Source organism: Nicotiana tabacum, chromosome 19, assembly GCF_000715075.1.
Source record: "Nicotiana tabacum cultivar K326 chromosome 19, ASM71507v2, whole genome shotgun sequence".
Classification (NCBI taxonomy): Eukaryota; Viridiplantae; Streptophyta; class Magnoliopsida; order Solanales; family Solanaceae; genus Nicotiana; species Nicotiana tabacum.
Window position 1 is genome coordinate 51,874,482 of NC_134098.1, and position 18,869 is coordinate 51,893,350.

An 18,869-nucleotide genomic window follows, 5' to 3' on the forward strand; every position below is an offset into this window, starting at 1 on the left:
TACCTAGCGAGCCCACCACTACTTCACACTCCAAAGGCAGACGAGAAGCTTTACTTGTACTTGGCAGTATCGAAAATCGCGGTAAGTGGTGTTCTAGTTTGAGATGAGCAAGGTACACAATTTTCCATTTATTATGTAAGTCGAACCTTAGGAGAAGCAGAAACTAGATATCCACACTTAAAAATATTGGCACTTTCACTGGTAAGCGCCTCTATAAAGTTAAGACCATACTTTCAATATCACCCAATATGCGTATTGACCACTTACCCACTTCGAAATATTTTACACAAGCCCGAACTGTCGGGCCGATTGGCCAAATGAGTCATCGAACTCAGTGGATACGACATCGAATATCAACCCCGGACGGCCATCAAGTCTCAAATTTTAGCGGACTTCATGGCCAATTTCATGCCAACCCTCGTACCCAAAGTTGAAAATGAACTCTTGTTAAAATCGGGTACGTCATTGGGGGTATGGACCCTTTTCACAGACGGTGATTCAAATGTGAAGGGGTCCGGGCTAGGCATCGTTTTGAAGCCGCCCACGGGTAGCACTATTAGGAAATCTATCAAAACTTCTAGGTTGACTAACAATGAGGCCGTGTACGAGGCCATAATTGCAGGTCTCGAGCTAGCTAAAAGCTTGGGGACAGAAGTCATTGAAGCCAAGTGTGACTCTTTACTGGTGGTGAACCAAGTAAACAAAACCTTCGAAGTTCGAGAGGATAGAATGCAAAGGTATTTGGACAAGCTTCAGGTAACTTTGCACCATTTCAAGGAATGGACTTTACAACATGTACCTCGAGAACAAAACAGTGAGGCCGATGCACTTGCAAACTTTAGGTCATCGGTCGAGGAAGATGAGATCAGCTCGGGGACTGTCTTTCAACTCTCGAGATCTGTGATTGAGAAAGGTCATGCCGAGATAAACTCTACAAGCTTAATCTGGATTGGAGGAATAAATATATTGAATACTTGAGGAATGGAAAGCTCCCATAGGACCCTAAAGAGTCGAGAACCCTACGAACCAAAGCTGCTCGATTCACATTGGCTGAAGATGGAACATTATACAGAAGAACATTTGATGGACCATTGGCAGTGTGCTTAGGACCAGGAGGCACCGATTATGTTTTACGAGAGGTCCATGAAGGCACTTGTGGGAACCACTCCGGCGCCGAGTCACTGATTGACAAAATTATTAGAGCAGGATATTACTGGGATAGCATGAAAGAAGATACTAAGGAGTTTGTTCGAAAATGTGATAAATGTCAAAGGTTTGCGCCGATGATCCATTAGCCCGGAGAACAACTTCATTCAATCCTATCCTCATGGCCATTCATGAAATGGGGGATGGATATCGTCGACCCTCTTCCATCGGCCCCAGGTAAAGCTAAGTTCATTTTATTTATGACTGACTATTTCTCTAAATGGGTTGAAGCACAGGCGTTCCAGAAAGTGAGAGAAAAAGAGGTTATAGACTTCATCTGGGATCACATCGTGTGTCGATTTGGGATACCCGCAGAAATAGTATGCGACAATTGTAAATAATTTATCAGCAGTAAAGTGACAAAATTTCTTAAAGACCATAAAATAAAAAGGATATTGTCAATATCGTACCACCCTAGTGGGAACGGACAGGACGAATCGACGAACAAGACCATCATCCAAAACTTGAAGAAAAGGTTGAACGAAGCTAAAGGGAAGTAGAGAGAAATTCTACCCGAAGTCCTTTGGGCATATCGAACAACATCGAAGTCCAGTACAAGGGAAACTCCATTTTCCTTAGTATATGGCTCTGAAGCTTTGATTCCAGTCGAAGTCAGAGAACCCAGCGCCAAGTTTCGACATGCAATGGAGGAATCGAACCACGAGGCTATGAATAGTAGCCTCGAATTATTAGATGAAAAACGAGAAGCGACACTCGTTCGAACGGCTGCACAAAAGCAACGAATCGAAAGGTACTACAATAGAAGAACCAACCTTCGCCACTTCAGGGTCGAGGACTTAGTCCTAAGGAAGGTCACCATCAACACTCTAGATCCTAATGAAGGAAAGCTCGGCCTGGATTGGGAAGGACCCTATCAAGTCCTCGATATAGTCTGAAAAGGGTCTTATAAACTCGGAACGATGGACGGCGAACCACTGCCAAGCAACTGGAAGATATCACTTCTCAAACGATATTATTGTTAAGGTATGACTTTCTCCCTTCTTTTGTTTATATATATTCGACGCTAACTCATTGCAAGAGTTTGACCATCGAGACCTCGGGTTTTAAAGTACGCGTTGCACTCTTTTTCCCTTAGATCAGTTTTTATCCCAAATGGGTTTTTCCGATGAGGTTTTTAACGAGGCAACAATTATGTACTACCTGAGGAGAATTCAACAGTATCCAAGGCTTCTTTGCAATCAACCTCGAATACTAGAGGGAATCACCCTCGGATGTTGTATTCTCGAGAATAGTACTTCATGTCAAAGGGCCTCTATAGGGAAGATTTGTAATGGGCAAAACGGTCAAGTGAACCGTGTCCATATAAATTAGTCGAGCCCTGATGGCAAAACATGTGCGCATGTATAAGCTATTCAAAGAAGCATTCTCATTTAAACATTTTGTGTCTCGAAGAAAATTCTCTACTATACAAACCCCATGCTTATGATATTGTGAGAAATGGCTCAAGAGCCAAAGTGCAAATATACACTCGGGGAATACCATCGATGATAGGCATATTCGAGTTATTTAAACTCAAATTCATAAGACCTCAAAGAGGCACCCCTCGATCTATAGGCCAAGGCCACCATCCTCGGGGACTGACATTTCAAACAAGTTCGAAATGTTATTGGAAAAAAGCCCAAGAGGCATACCCGAAGCCTACGGCCAAACTAAAGGCTACAGCCTAAATAACGCGGCTCGGAGACGTCCGAATTTCGCAATAAAGATAGGCCTTCAAATTCTCTGAAAAATCGGTTAAAAAAGGCTACCCTCGGTAAATAATCAAAAGGGCTTCGATAAAATCAGCCCTCGAAAAACTTTAAGAGGTATCAAATTATCTTTAACACAAATGTGCTAAGGCACAAAAAGAAAAAGGGTTTCAACCGACATCGGACCCTCAAAAAACTCAATGGGTAAAAAATACATGCTAAGGCATAAAGAAATTTTACTAAGTCTTTTAAGATGAAATGGGGAAATAATAGCCGTCTTTTAGAGGCCATATGGGCCCAACCTAAAAAGTCCTAAGGGCCAATACATTTAGAGTTCGAGACTTTGTTCTCACTCAACTCGGACCTAAAGGTTCCACTATTCCGAGTTCAAATAAAGTTGACTTGAATTTAGCTCAAGGATCCGCCATAAAACCGTAAGGGGTATGTTACTGAAAATTACCCATTATTTGATAAAAGACCTAAGGGTTTGTTCTATTCTAAGTGAAAAACATACTCGAACTTAGTTATAAAAACAGTGCAGTCATGTCATCAATCAAGCCATCCGAAATCTCAAACATATTATTGAGCTCAGGGACTCGCCCTTGAGTGCCTAAAAAACCTAAGGGTTTGTTCTAAGTTTGAATTAGTGTTCACTCGATTACAGAAGCTGCAACAAAAAAAGTTTCACAAGGCAAAAGCACAAAACACGTTTGAACATAAAACTGAGAAGACATTCAAAAGAAGTTTTTCTATTATATATTGGTAAAAAAGGTTATGTTCAAGTGACCAATCAAGGTCTTACAAAAAGAGAAATTAAGTCCTAACTACGGTCGGTTTTGACCTCTTCCCCAGGAGAAACTTCTCCTTCAGTCCCCTCATCGAATCCGCCTCGACTGCCTTCTTCATCATCGTCTTCGTCATCGAAAGAGGCAAGCTGCTTGGCTTCAGCTTCAAGCACCTTGGCTTGGGCTATCTCCTCGGAGAGGTCAAAACCTTGAGTATGGATTTCCTCAAGGCTTTCCCTCCGGGATTGACACTTTGCCGAGTCAATGATCCATTACTCTCTGTCAGAAGCCTCCCTTAGCTGCATTTGATCTGCCTCGGCATTGTCCAGGTACACGGCTATGGACTTGCCAGTCGCGATCTTCGTCTTTTCGATATCCACCTTGGCCTTAGCAAGCCCTGTTTCAAGATCCTCGATCCTCTTGGCTTGGCCGAACTTTTCTCTTTGATGCCCCGAAGTTTAATCTTAGCCGATGACAGTTTGGCTAAGGTAGTTTCTTTTTCCGCTGCCAAGCGGTCCATATTCTCCTTCCACCGATCACAATCGGCCTTGACCTGATCGACTTCTCCCCGAAGCAGCTCGATCCTGCAAACCTTTTGTTGCAGCTGAGATAATGAAGTATTAGCCTCCACAGTTGGGTCGAGTCCATACTTTATCAAAAGGATGCTCACCTGCTTATCTAGATCGGCCTTTTCCTCACGAGCCTTGGCCAAATCCGCTTGAATGTCCTTTATAGTTTTGTCTTTTTGACCGCAAAGAAGCTTCAGAGCGTTCCTCTCCTACGAGACCTTTTGGAGCTCAGTTTCACACTGGCTAAGGTTAGCTCGAAACTTGGCGAAGGCCTATATAAAAAAGGAAAACACAAGTCAAATTTTTTAAAAAAAAGAGTAAAGAAAAGAAGTGCAGTAAACTGATTCTTACCCGAGATAAGAGACGTAGGGCCTCTTCTAAATGAATAGAAGCATCACTGATATCGGAGGCATCATCGACTCCAGTAAAGCAATCCCGAAAGGGATCCCCTACACTAGAGAATCCGCCTATATCAGGGGTCTTCAACTTTCGAGCTTCCCTTAGTGCCTCCTCAGAAAATGTCGGAAGAGAAGGAAAGTGACCTGCTGTCATGGTCCCGAGCAAGTCGCTCGGGATGCTCTAATCGATCTTCAGGGTCTCAGAACCGGCCCCGTCTGGTGTAGTTACAGATGGTCGAGAAACTATCTCGACCTATGGTAATTCGGGATCCTCACCCGATTTCTTTTTGGAAGCCTCCTCGACACGAGGCTTGATTTTAGCAGCCGTCGTCGACTCAGAAGGTTTGGTGACCTCGACTACTTTCCTAGGTCGGACCGTTAGTGCCGAGGCATTTTCCTCTTCTTTATCTTCTTCGTCTCTCAGTTTTTGGACCGAGTCCATCATGAAAGCGATTACTTTCCTCCTCACCCTTCGAGGTTTGATCTTGGGGTCCTCGGACTGCGAGGCAGTTTTCCTCTTCTTTTCTTTCCCGGCTTGGGAACCGGGGACTTGGTTTCTTCCTCGCCACTTAAAGGCCTCCAAATGACATCCTTGTTCTGATCTGCATGAAAGAAAATTAGTGACGAATGAAATATAAAAAGTGTTTCAGAACATGAAAAAGGAGATCCTTACCATAGTTCTTGGCCTCCCATCTGCCCCTTGCCAAATCATGCCATACACGTTCGGCATAAGTGGAAGTTAAAGCTAACATCCGAACCGAATCTTCGAGGTCAGGTACCACTTGAGGCATCCAAGGAATAGCTGCATGTCGAAAGGGGATATCAGGCGAAGTCGAAGAAGGTACGAAGAACAAAGTTTAAAAGATCACTTACGATCGAAGTTCCACTCCTCGAGGAACGGCATATTCTCTTCCGAGATAATTTCGCGGGTCCTCACCCGTATAAAATGGCTCATCCAACTCCGATCCTTATCCTCGTCGATGCTCGAGGACAAGGCCTTCGTTGCCCGGCGTTGGAGCCCGATTAGTCCTCAATAGATTCGAGGCCGGTACAACCATAAAAGGTGATTTAGAGTAAACTCTAGCCCCTCGGCCTTGCTAGAGAAGAAGCGCAACATGATTACTATGCACCATAGAGAGGGGTGGATTTGGCCAAGGGTGACCTGATATCTTTTACATAGATCAATAATCACTAGGTCGAGGGGACCCAATATGAAGGGGTAAGCGTAAACAATTAGGAACCCCTCCACATAAGCGGTGATGCTCTCTTCGGGAGCAGGAATGTGCACCACGACCTCGGGACCCCAGTTGCAGTCCCTCGTCACGACCTTGAGGTGGCTCTTCATTATCGAGCATATGTACATCGACACATGCTCACATTAGCCCGGGATCGATGAAGGGTTTTCGACCTTGAAGTTGGATTTTAGAGTACATGGGCCAGGAACATACTCGTGGGGAAGCGGCTCCACCGACGCCTTGCCGTCGGACGGCCAAGAAGAGGAGCAAGAAGCTTTCTCCTTCTGCGGTACGGTCTTTGAGGTTTTCGCCATTTGTATAAGTAAAGAAGAGCGAATGAAGATGAAAAACTAGAGGTTTCGGTGCTGACGAAAGTGGCTCTACAGACGACGAAAAGGAGGAGGCGAAAAGAGTGAGAAGACTTAGAGGTTTGAGAAAAAGTAAAGTTTGATTCAATGAAGGAGCGGGTATTTATAGGCTTACAGTGACGGTTCGGTGGCGCTGGTGGCCGACCGCTAACTAACAGGCATTAATGATTTGGGGAACTGAGCCGATGGGACATTTCGATCACATCCGTCACTTACGTCATGAGGACGACGGCATGATCGAGGTTTCGGAAAATCAAGGCTCAAACCGTTTCTTATCATTTTATTCCAAGAAACGTGGGGACTATCTGTATACGGTCGAAATCGGGCATGTCCGATTTCGTAGGCACTAGGAGCTACCTCGAGAGTAAGCCTATAATAGACCAGGCTCGAGCTCAATGGCAGAGTATGGAGCATGAAGATCGAAGTACTCGCTGAATATTGAGACCGAGCATGACCGACTTCGAGTAAGGCATAATAACGGAATGGCGAGATATTAGTAACCGATCGAAGATCTCGGCGAAAATCCCGGAATAGATCGAATCAAGCGGTTATTGATGCCAATCATAGGATTTGTTTCCGTTATTAGAATTATACCTTATTTAGAATTCCTATACTATATAAAGAGGGATCCCATTCATTTGTAAGGGACAGATTGATTAATAAACACATATACATACACTACTTTCTCTACTTCACTTACTATCTATTACTGCTCATTATTGTTTATTTTCTATTTTTATTGTTCTTGTTATCCAACGTCGAGACCATCTCGAATCGAAGTCGAAAGCACTGCCAGAACACTGGTTTAATTTATTTTACTATTCAGATTATCTATTTAATTCCTTGTTTATCAATTAGTATTGGATTAAATCATGTATCCTTGAAACCACTAAATAAGTTTAATTGTTACTCAAAATTTTAGGATAAACACATACACAGCAACATTAGCTCCAAAATCTGTACGCAAGGTGCAGAAGTATAGTATGAGTACAACCGACCCCATGTACTCAATAAGAAACAAACATAACCTTATGTTGAAAGCGGTGACGAGCTCGGAAGAAGGTCAGTGCCCAACATCATTAGCCAATATTAATTCATAGTAATATAATGGAGGTAGTAAAAGTAATAGCTCAAAAGATACTATGCTCAGCTCGTTCACAGTTACGAAAAAGTATACATGCTTTCCAGGTATAACAGTCAAGTCCAGATATTACAATTGAAAATCAACTAAACATGAGTTTATCAATAGAACTGTATTTCCAATTCACAACACCAGATAAGAATTTCTGTTTACCGATTAGCATGAGGAAAGTACATCTCTATGCCTACATGTCAATATACATGTCAAGTCATCAATTATCTTATACTGTGTAGCATGAGGAATATACATCTCTATGCCTACATGTCAAGTATGCAAGTCAAATGAAATGATTTCACGGTAATATCCCGAGGTACACTCACCCTCAACATACTCAAGCTACCTATCTCTAATGTCCACTTCATCACACACACACAAAATCACTCATCATTGTACGGGTGCCTGGCTGTGTGTGTGTGTGTGTGTGTATATATATATATATATATATATATATATATATATATATATATATATATATATATATATATATATATATATATATATATATCATTGTACCTACGCTCACTACTGGTATGTCAGACTCCGGAGGGGCGGATCCTGTCCAAGCGCTAATATACAGCCAACATGGCCTGCTGCGGCGTATAGTCCGATCCCATAATGAGTCAATAAAGCATGTTGTGGCGTGCAGTTCGATCCCATAAATGACCAATAAGGCCTGTTGCGGCGTGCAGTCCGATCCCATAAATTCTAAAGGGCTCACAATCTCATACCACTAAGCTCAACAACTCCACATATGGAAAACAATGATAACATGTGATGTAGCGTTGAATGATGAACAGAGACTGAGATATGATATGCAAATGAAGAACCATGACTAAGTGAATAATTACAGTTAAATTAGATAGCTCAAAATAATAGAAATAGTCTCATTAGGTCTCAATTGAATAAGCACATAGCCTAAACATGATTTTTAACATGAAACACAGCTCAAATAATCAAACAAGCAGGGGAAAACACGGATATAATAGGATGTGATAGCATAACAAGTCTGACAATAGTCTAAAAGTTAACTTGAGTCATGATTACACCGGTGCACGCCCACATGCCCGTCACCTAGTATGTGTATCAACTCAACACATTACAATAACATGGTTCTGAGGGATAATTACCCTCAATTTCAAGTTTAGAAATGTTACTTACTCGAACAAGCCAAATTAAATACCGAGAAAGCCAAACAACACTCTAGAAATTCCATCCCACGCAAATCAACCACCGAACGGATCTAAACTAGCCAAAATCAACTCAAAAATATCAAAAAATGCCAAAGGAAACAAACCCAATCGATAAAGTTTGAATCTTTAATCAGAAGCCCAAAATCAACCAAAAAGTCAAACTCGGGCCCTCACCTCGGAACCCGATAAAACCCATAAATTCCAAAAACCCATTCAACTACGAGTCAAACCATACTAATTTCACTCAAATCCGACTCCAAATCGATGTTCAAATCTCAAATATTCATTTTAGATAAATTTAGACAAAAATCTCAATTTCTCTTCTAAAATCATCAATTAAATGCTAAAATCGAAGATGGAATCATGGAATATAATCAAAACCGAGTAGAAAATATGTACCCCAATCCATGTGGTGAAAATCGCCTAACTCCGAGCTCCATAACCTTGTGAGAAAAAGTGACTAAATTTCGGAACGAGTAAAAAAAATAATGTAGCAGTTGTTATAGCTCGAATCAGATCCTAGATGACCTCGAAACTCATATTTGATAAGCCCAACATAATTCTTGCGAGATTATACACAAGATAGCCTTTTGAATCAGCCAATTAAGCTTTAAAATGAGGGAGATATGATGTTTTGAAGTTTTAAAGGAAGTCTGAAAATTTAAGGGACAAAATGATATTTTTGTAATTACTTTACACCATAAAATCATCAACAAAAGAATCTTCATTTTAACACCCAAAACTCATTTGGAACATCTCGAATACAATTCATATATGCATTTCAATCATACAACACACTACGAACCTGCTCCCGCACTCAAAACACTGAAAAGAGGTCATCTTGACCTGATATTGACCATGGTCAAACTCCAAATCCTTAACTTAACTAGTTTCTCAACCAATAATCCAAAACACACCCGAGCGCCTCGCGACCTCATCCAATCATACCAACAAGTACAAATACATTATCCAAACTTATCCTAAGCCTCAAAACACCCACGGGAATATCACAACAAAGAATCGAGGATCAAACCGAATGAAATTTCTCTTAAGTTGTTAAATCTTTATTCTTTCAAAAGAGTGTACGAATCATACTTAAACACTCTGTATTACTTTCAAATTTTGCACACACGTTCAATTCAACTATATAGACCTATTCAAAGTCTCGGAACACCAATTGGTGTTCAATAACATCAAAGTCAACTCTTGGTCAAACTTATGAACTCTTAAGTTCTTCAAATTACCAACTTTCGACAAATAGTGTCGAATCCTTCTAGGAACCTCCAAACCCGATTTCGAACATACGTAAAAGTCCAAAATCATCATATGAATCTATCGGAACCATAAAAACTCGATTGCGAGTCTGTTTACCCAAAAGTCAAAACTTGGTCAACTCTTCCAACTTAAAGCTTCCTAGTTGTGAATCATTGTTCCAAATCAATCTCGAATCACCTGAAAATCAAAACCGACTATTCATACAATTCATAATACATCATATGAAACTACTCAAAATTTTAAACAGCTGAATGGAATACAAATGCTCAGAACGACCAGTTGAGTCGTTACATAAGCTCGACAAAAGATAAGCTTTGTTATGACTATGCAAGATATACTTTAAAAATGTGAAGAAGGGAATAAAAGTCGGCGTTAGATTTGGATGGTGCAAATGCAACTAACTTGAACAAAGAGTTAAACATTCATTCTCTCAAACAAGAAATTGAGGGGCTAAGAAATTTTTATTGGCTTCACAGGAGAGCTTATCAGAAGTTGAAAAGAGAGCCAAACCATCCAAAGAGCTGACACACAAGGCATGTGTGAAAGTTTGTTGGATAACAAAAAGTTAATTTGAGGTTTTCTTTCTTTATGAAAGAACCATGACATTCATGAATAGGTTGAGAGTTTTCTCTCTACTTAATTAGAGAAAGTAGGATAAAATTTACGATGAAGAACTAGAGAACCAACATACGCATCAAGTTAAGTTTTGTGTTTGCTTGCTTGTGTATCTTTTCAAGTTTAGTGCATAATCACTATCGCAGACCTCTAATTTGTGGAAAGATTCTGAAGTAGTAAAAATTGGACTGTATCATTAAGATGAGGTTTTAAGAAATGACTAAAGTTGAAAATAAGAGGAAATCTTGAAGCGTGTCTTACCTTCAACACTTATGAGATGCTGGAGTTTCTGATTAAGCATGATAGTTTTACCACTGCACATAACATGAAATTATACATTAGACTAGCAGCCTTTTTGAAAAGGGCAAAACAAGAGACTGGACAACAATAAGAAGCACCTCATATAGCTCTCTTATTCATTAAACAATGTGAGATAAATTATAAAAAGACCCTACAGGTAGTACTTCTATCAAGCTTTGCTTCCGCAACCCTATGAGTAGTGCTTCTACCGAGTTGTGCTACTGCAACCATGCCTAGAATTATATTCTGTAGCATGACTAAGGCATGAAATATCATCAAAAATACCTATCATATTAGAATAGGATGCTTAGCCTAAATTATGTTCATTATAAATTGATACATATCCATCATATGCAAAATCTCACTTTATGATCTTAAAATGCAGATGCATCCAACTCAATGAATCTCAATCAACTGAGATTTACATGAACTCTACAGTTAACAAGACAAAAATACTGCTAGTTCAGGTTCTTCTTTACACCGTTACCATCTCATGTTGTAGCTCAATGAAAAAGTTGGAAATGGTTGAAAGTGTGAACCTGCTCTAGGTTTTACTTTTGCTTCTCTAAATATATTGGTTGAGTTACTGACGAGAATTATCTGCATTCTTTAGGTTTTAGGATGTCTGTTTTACAATATGCTTACGTAGCCTAATGAATTAACAGTGAGCTAAATTTAGGTATATGATACATTTGTCTGATATATTTTTTTCTCTCTATCTTGTGAGGAGGCGGATGCATTATGACCATTTAAGAGCCAAGTTTCACTTTTGGAAATAGTATCATTAGCTTTGACTTCTGCTGAAAAGAAAAAGTTATACTTATCCAACATTTACCTTCAAAAGTCTTCTCTACTAGAGGTCTCCTTTTGGCCCGATTCCTAAGCTTAGTGGAGATTGAGACCCAGTTGATATAGGATTTTGTCCGACTTTTCTGTATCTTTGTTCTGTTCTTTTCATTACATATACAAGTATTCTCATTTTTAAAGAAGGTATACATATTTTAGAAATATAGATTAATTATCGATTTGTAAAAGTTATTTCATGTTTGTTCAAGAGCATATTAATGTGCATAATTATGTGTCATCAGATATGGTGAATTGGTTGGTATTGGATCTCTTTTCAAACAATTACTTGGTTTCCTTTATTTGGCATTGTCGCCATGAATGAATTTATCTTTTATTAGGGATAGTATCACCATGTCTGGAAAACATATTTACCTTTAAAGATTCTCCATTACTAGATGATGGTCTTCGTTTTCAGTTTCATCATTCTTCTGAACTACATTATGAAGAACAGACTACATCATTTTGACTCAAGAGACCCCTTGTTTACGTCAAACTTTCGAAATTGCTTAATAGCCCCTTTCTCCTTTATTCCCTTAACATAGCACAATCCACTTGTTGTGTCTGCTGTCAGTGAAAATGGAGTGGTTCGGTATAGCTATTTGATACATTATAAGTCTAATCCCTTTCTGATGTGGAAATCATATTTTCCAAGTTTCATGCAATTTGTGAATACTTAAATTTATTTATGATAGTAGATAGAGAAGTTTTACTAGAGAATTAATAGACCATTAGGTAGAATAGACTCACAAAATTCTGACATAATTAAGTTCCCATCATGTAATATAGTTTACTGGGCCAAAGCTGCATTAATATTAAGGAATAAGTGGCTTAGTGTAAAGGAATAGATTGTTCGGCTACAGAAGATCTCTTCAATTATTTCTATAAAATTCAGTACTCCAGCTTGGGGTGTCTCAATAGGATTCATCTATGTCAAACTGCAGAGGTTCTTAACTAACTTATCATTTCCAGGCTTCTATCTTATAAAATAATAGATAAGTTCACCTCCAAGTCTGTAAATCTTTTTGTTCACTGCCTAGCTATAGATTACTAAGAAGTGATGTTTTAGGATAGACTTCTTCTCTTTTTGTCCTCTAAACTAACTAAATTTTGGATTGTTCTGCTGCATATGCAATAAGTGCCTTAGCAGTAAAGTTTTAATTATCTAAAACATTGTATTGATTCAAATAGGTCATCTAAAATGCAACAGAGCATATGAATATTATAGTAGGTTGTCTAAGGCATTGTTATCCTTGCATATTTCGGTTTTTTCATTTTGGTAAACAATAATATTATGGATTTTTATTAGTCTCTGTAATATGTACTTTTTTGTTTTCTTAAGAGCCAGAAAATAGGATGAATTGCGTTTGCTGTCACCTCGGCAAGACAAAGAACCGTCTTCCTTTTCCTTCACGTGCAAAGTTGTATGTCAATCTGAGAATTCAATTAAATGGGATATATTGGATCAATTTTTCTCAAAGAATTATTATTCATCAATAGTTTTGGGTAGACTATCTTACGACATGTCTATGCTTAGTTTTAAAAAATGGAGCACATTTCTGTATCTCTAGATCCGCCACTAGAGTTAAGTTTCTATCCTTCTTAATAGAACATAGTTCTCTTAATTAGTTTTTTTGTTGACTTTTTGAAATGCAATAACAAAAAGCTTTCCTTTGTTTTGCTTTTATCATCCTAGATTTAGCTTGGTATGCTATCTCGGATTCTAATTTTTAGTTTTCTTTTCTTTCAGTGGATACCAAGGTGAACGTATGTATTATCAGTTGCAGCATCAGCTTTTGTGTTAGTTGGGACCACCAACATGAACATAATTAATCTAATTATTTTTGTTATTCTCATTTTAAGCAAGCCCAAGAATGTAGTTATACAACTTTGTCACACAAGTGAAAGTACATGGTATGATGCGTGTTATGTTAATATTTAGTTGGGTAATCCTACTAAACAATTAGTCTCATTTTGCACGGGCAAAGGCAATCTAGTATGAGGTTAAAAGGATTGATATAACCTTAGCGTGGTAGGACTAGCTTGCACGAACTTAGGGCTTTTGAATAATGTTTTTAACAGCTGTGTGTCGTGCATTCAAACTAAAAATGAATAGGGAGTTTTAGTACTTTCTCTAGAACTTTTCAAAAAGACTCTTAGCTCATTGAACAAGTTGGACGAACAAGTGCAACTCAAGTCACACAACAACTCTAATTGTTTTTAAAAAGAAAAGTGCAATTAGCGCCTTTTTTTTAATTGGTTGGTTCCAGAAAAGTAGGGATTTATATGTTTGGTGTGGCGGAATATATTTGCTTTTCGAAAATCTTTTAATTTATGATTTCAAGTAATATCCGAATTTTAACAAAAATCCATATTTCGGTATTTGGTTATGATGAATTGTGAAAAGTAGTTTTCAAGGAAAATATTTTAAATCAAAAGGATTAAAAAGACTTCATTCACTTTTGGACAAAAGTCAATTCATTGAAAATATCACTACTTAGGCTCCTTATCACTTATAATATATCACTTATAATATTTAGATACTATTATTCTATACCAGACCTATTTATGAAAAAATCTAGAAAATAATTTTCTGAAAAATAAAATATATCTATATGTGAAACATCGTCCTTAATCCCAAACGACACCCAAATACATTAGAAGAAAAATCTAGAAAGCTGTGAAGAGAAGATTACAGTGTTTAAGCTCACTTTACGAAGAGAAATAGAAGTCTTCAACTTCGTTTTCCTAATAGAGTCCACAACGGTCTGCTAGTGCTTTGAACCAAATAGTTCGTTTAAATTTATTTCAACACTATAGTCAATCTGATTTACTTTTGGAACTAATCAGATAAGAATAGTTCATTTTAAAAAAGAAATTCAAAAACTATGGAAGAATACTAGAAATTGCAATTTCCTTGTATATACTAGTAAAATTTGCATGGGGTGTCGTATTTGGTTGCCCCTTTTTAACTTATACCCGTTTTATTTTTTCGTTTGTATCCGTACCCATTTTTTTGTTAAAAGCGTTTTAAAAATAAGATTTTGTCCTTTAATAAAAGACTATTGACAAATTGCAGGACAAAAATTTAAGCATATTTAGGCTGAAATTTTAGCAAATAAACTAAAAAATTTCAGCTTGTTTAGACTGAAGTTTCGGATAAAACTCAAGACCAGACTATAGACTGCGTTACAAAACTTCAGCATGTTTTGGTATGAAGTTTTAGCAAATGAACTAAATAACTTCAGCATGCATTAGTAAAAACTCTTTAGAAAATTACATACTGCAAGATAAAAATTTAAGTATGTTTAGTCTGAAATTTTAACAAATTAACTAAAAAATTTCAGCATGTTTAGTCTGAAATTTTAGCAAATGAACTAAATAACTTCAGCATGTGTTTGTATGAAGTTTTAGCAAATGAACTAAATAACTTCAGCATGCATTAGCAAAAACTCATTAGAAAATTACATACTACAAGACAAAAACTTAAGCATGTTTAGTCTGAAATTTTAGCAAATGAACTAAAAAAACATAAGCATGTTTAGTCTGAAGTTATAGCAAATGAACTAAATAACTTAAGCACGTTTAGTTTGAAGTTTTAGCAAATGAACTAAATAACTTAAGCATGTTTAATCTGAAATTTTACCAAATGAACTAAATAACTTAAGCATGTTTAGTGTGAAGTTTTAGCAAATGACTAAATAACTTAAGCATGTTTAGTCTGAAGTTTTAGCAAATGAACTAAATAACTTCAGCATGTTTAGTCTGAAATTTTAGCAAATGAACTAAATAACTTTAGCATGTTTAGACTGAAGTTTCGGATAAAATTCATGACAAAACTGTAGACTGCAGGATAAAATAACTTCAGCATGCATTAGCATGAAGTTTTAGCTTCATGCTACATTAGCATGTAGTTTTAGCTTAAATGTGAAACAACTTCGTGCAAGCGTGATTCTGAAGATGAATCTGGACAAGTTTCTGATTTTTTTATAAAGTTGCTGAGAGGAGAGGAGGAGATCGTTTTATATCTTTTGTCAGGGGTGTAATTGTCATATTATTATGGATTTTTTGTGAGACGACTACCAAATCAATAATTTTAAAAAACAGGGTACAAGTTAAAATGTGGCACAAATATAGGGTACGGCTACAAATCCCCCTATATATTATCAAAATTCACTTAATTGAATAATAAAATGACAAATATTTCGTGACAGAAAGAGTACTACATAAATATATAAGGATTTAGATGAGGTTTCTGATAGCTGTTTATTTTCTTATGTTTCCTCTCTATTATAGTTACATGTTGGAATATTTCGTTTTGTTTGCCTTCATAGCCTATATCGTCAATTGAAAACTAGAATGAATTCCATTTAATTAATCACCCTTGTGAGTCATGGCTATTTTAAAAAACAATTAGCGATGGAAAAACACAAATAGAAAATGTGACGCCATTTTCTATTATATTGTCATTGTTGCATTTATAAAGGGACGAAATTAAAAGGATAAACAGAGGAGGCATCCTTTTTTAAAAAAAAAGTCTTTTTAGAAAATAAACAAAAATGAAAATAAAATAAAACGAGCTAGCATTACTATTGTATTTTTAGGAAACAAAATTAAAATTGAATTTCTAAATATTTTCTTGTCAATATTTACCCTGAAATCGGATAACAATTAAATTTGTACGCGGTTTTAAGGATACGTGGATTGATTCAACACAAATAATCAAGAATATTAGATAAATAAGTTAAAGACAAAATAAACGATCAAACCAGTTGTAATGTTAAGGCCTAGCCCGAACCTATATTGAACAGTAATTTTTCCCTCGATTGGACCTTTGGTTCGAGCCTAATTGTGAATGAAGAGCGGGACAATTAAATAAGAACTTTTGCAGTAGCTAGAAAGCAGAAATAAATTTGTATTGATTTGATTCGCGTGTTATAATGTGTGTTATAAAAGAAACACTTCCCCTTTATATAGTAGGAGAGTTTCATCCCTAGTACAAGTCTAAAAAAAGGTAAAAATCTTCTTTTTTAGTTAATTACTAATCCGTAATCGACATCGAGCGAGGCATGTGCCGTGATATCCGGTTAGGTACGAATATCACAGCCCTCTATCCGTCGTGTGTAACCGTTTATCGTATTTTTCGAGGTTTTAGAACTCGTTCTCGTTCCGGGGAGTGTCACTTTATTATGCCCGATGATGAACACATCTATCACCTTCCTTAGGTCTCGATACAAAGGGCTTCCAGCCTCGATTTCGATCTCGTACGTCCATGCCCTTCTTCCATTTTCTTCACCGGAAAATCGGGGTATACATTACCCTCGATTTTACCCGTATATAGATAGTCCCCTCATTTTCTAGAGAGTAGGTTTGCCGAAACGATCACTACTAGAAATTCGGCAAAAACCGATCAAGATCGACCGACTAACTTTGGTCAGTTTTCTTTGGCGCAAAAATGCGAGAAACTATTTTTGAGTCCCGCTAAATTTATTTTTCAAGAAATCGATCAACTTTGGTCGGTTTTCAATTAACATAAATAAAAATTAATATTAAAAAAATCGACCAAAATTGGTCGGTTAATTCGTGCGAAAATATAATTAAAGAATATAAATCAAATAAAAGACAGTCTTAAAACAAAATGCACTAATGGTCTAGTGGTAGAATAGTATCCTGCCACAGTACAGACCCCGGTTTGATTCCCAAATGGTGAATCTTTTGATTACATAATTAAAAAACCGACCAACTTTGGTCAGTTTTTTTTTACAATATATTTTTTTTAATTGACCGACCAACGTTGGTCGGTAATTTCCAACCAACTGTGGTCGGTATGCCTTTCCGACCACTATAATACTGTTCACACGTAAATGATCACATTTTGGACGGTTTTTGGCCATTACCGACCAAAGTTGGTTGGTTTTTTTGGTCGGTTTTTACCGGATTTCTAGTAGTGGATGAGAAATGACCCCGGTTCCTTCCTTTGTACGTTACAACTGAGATGACGGGTAAATCAAAACGTCCCATTAGTCACGTCATTCTGACTTCGGACACATGTCAGTCACCGGTTGACTGCCTTCGAATGTGAAACGTCGCGTATTGATTGTCTTTTCTCCTATAAAAGCTTCAACCTTTTTCACTTCTTTCATTTTTCGATTCTAGACTTTATCCTCGAACTCTCTAACGGCTTTTATCTTCTCCAGATCTTCATACATTGTTCTTTGAGCCTTCATATCTTCATCTTCAATCCCCATACATCTTCTTTTAACCTTCAACCCATACCTTCATACCATCTTCAAATCTTCATATTTTTCTTCAGACCTTCATATTTCCTAGATTATAATGGCAAAAATGTTTAAGTCAGTACCTCAATAGGCTGGTCCTTCATCTTCCCACCCGACCGCAGATGCCGAGGTAGCCGTTCCCAAAGTGGCTCAGGAGCCCCCCATGAAGAGCTTCATACCCGGGGGTTACTCTATCGGGGACAACTTCAAGGTCGAGAAGGCTTCTAGTCAACAAGACCGAGGCAAGGGAGCATGTAGATACTTATGCTCCGCCATTAAAGAAACCCTACCCGTAGTTCGAGCGGACTGTAAATGAGAGGGTAAGGACGCGGTCGTTCCCTGGCCCAATGATGATATTACTACTCACGTGAAGGGGTATTTGAGTATTTACACTTACCCCTTCATGCTTGCCCCAGTAGACCCCATAGTCCTTACTTTCTGCAGAAGGTACGAGGTGTGCCTTGGAAAAATCCACCCGTCCTTATGGAGGATCGTGATCCTCTTACGCCATTTTGTGAACAATATCGAAGCCCATCGATTCACCCTCGACCATCTACTCCGCCTATACAGTCCCTGAATCTTCTGAGGGGGATTGATCAAGCTCGTTCGCCGAGCAAGCAAGGCTCATTTCTCGAGCATCGACGAGGACCGAGATCGAAGTTGGCAGGGAGGGAAGGTTCGTTCGGGTGAAAATCGAAGACATGATCCCTACCGAGTTTCTGCCATTCCCCGAAGAGCGAAACGCATCCCATAAGTGTTGTCTTTATTGAGTATTCGTTTCTTTTTATTCTTTCTCTCATTGCTTGTGTTTGTGGTCGTGCAAATGTTTCCCAAGTTCCTAATGCAATCCCTCCATTCAAGGAATGGATCGAGGGGATCTGCAAGTAGATACTGTACTCCGAGCGTGCGTGGTGCAAGCTTTCGAAAGGCAAATGGGAGGCCCGTTCTCATGGTGAG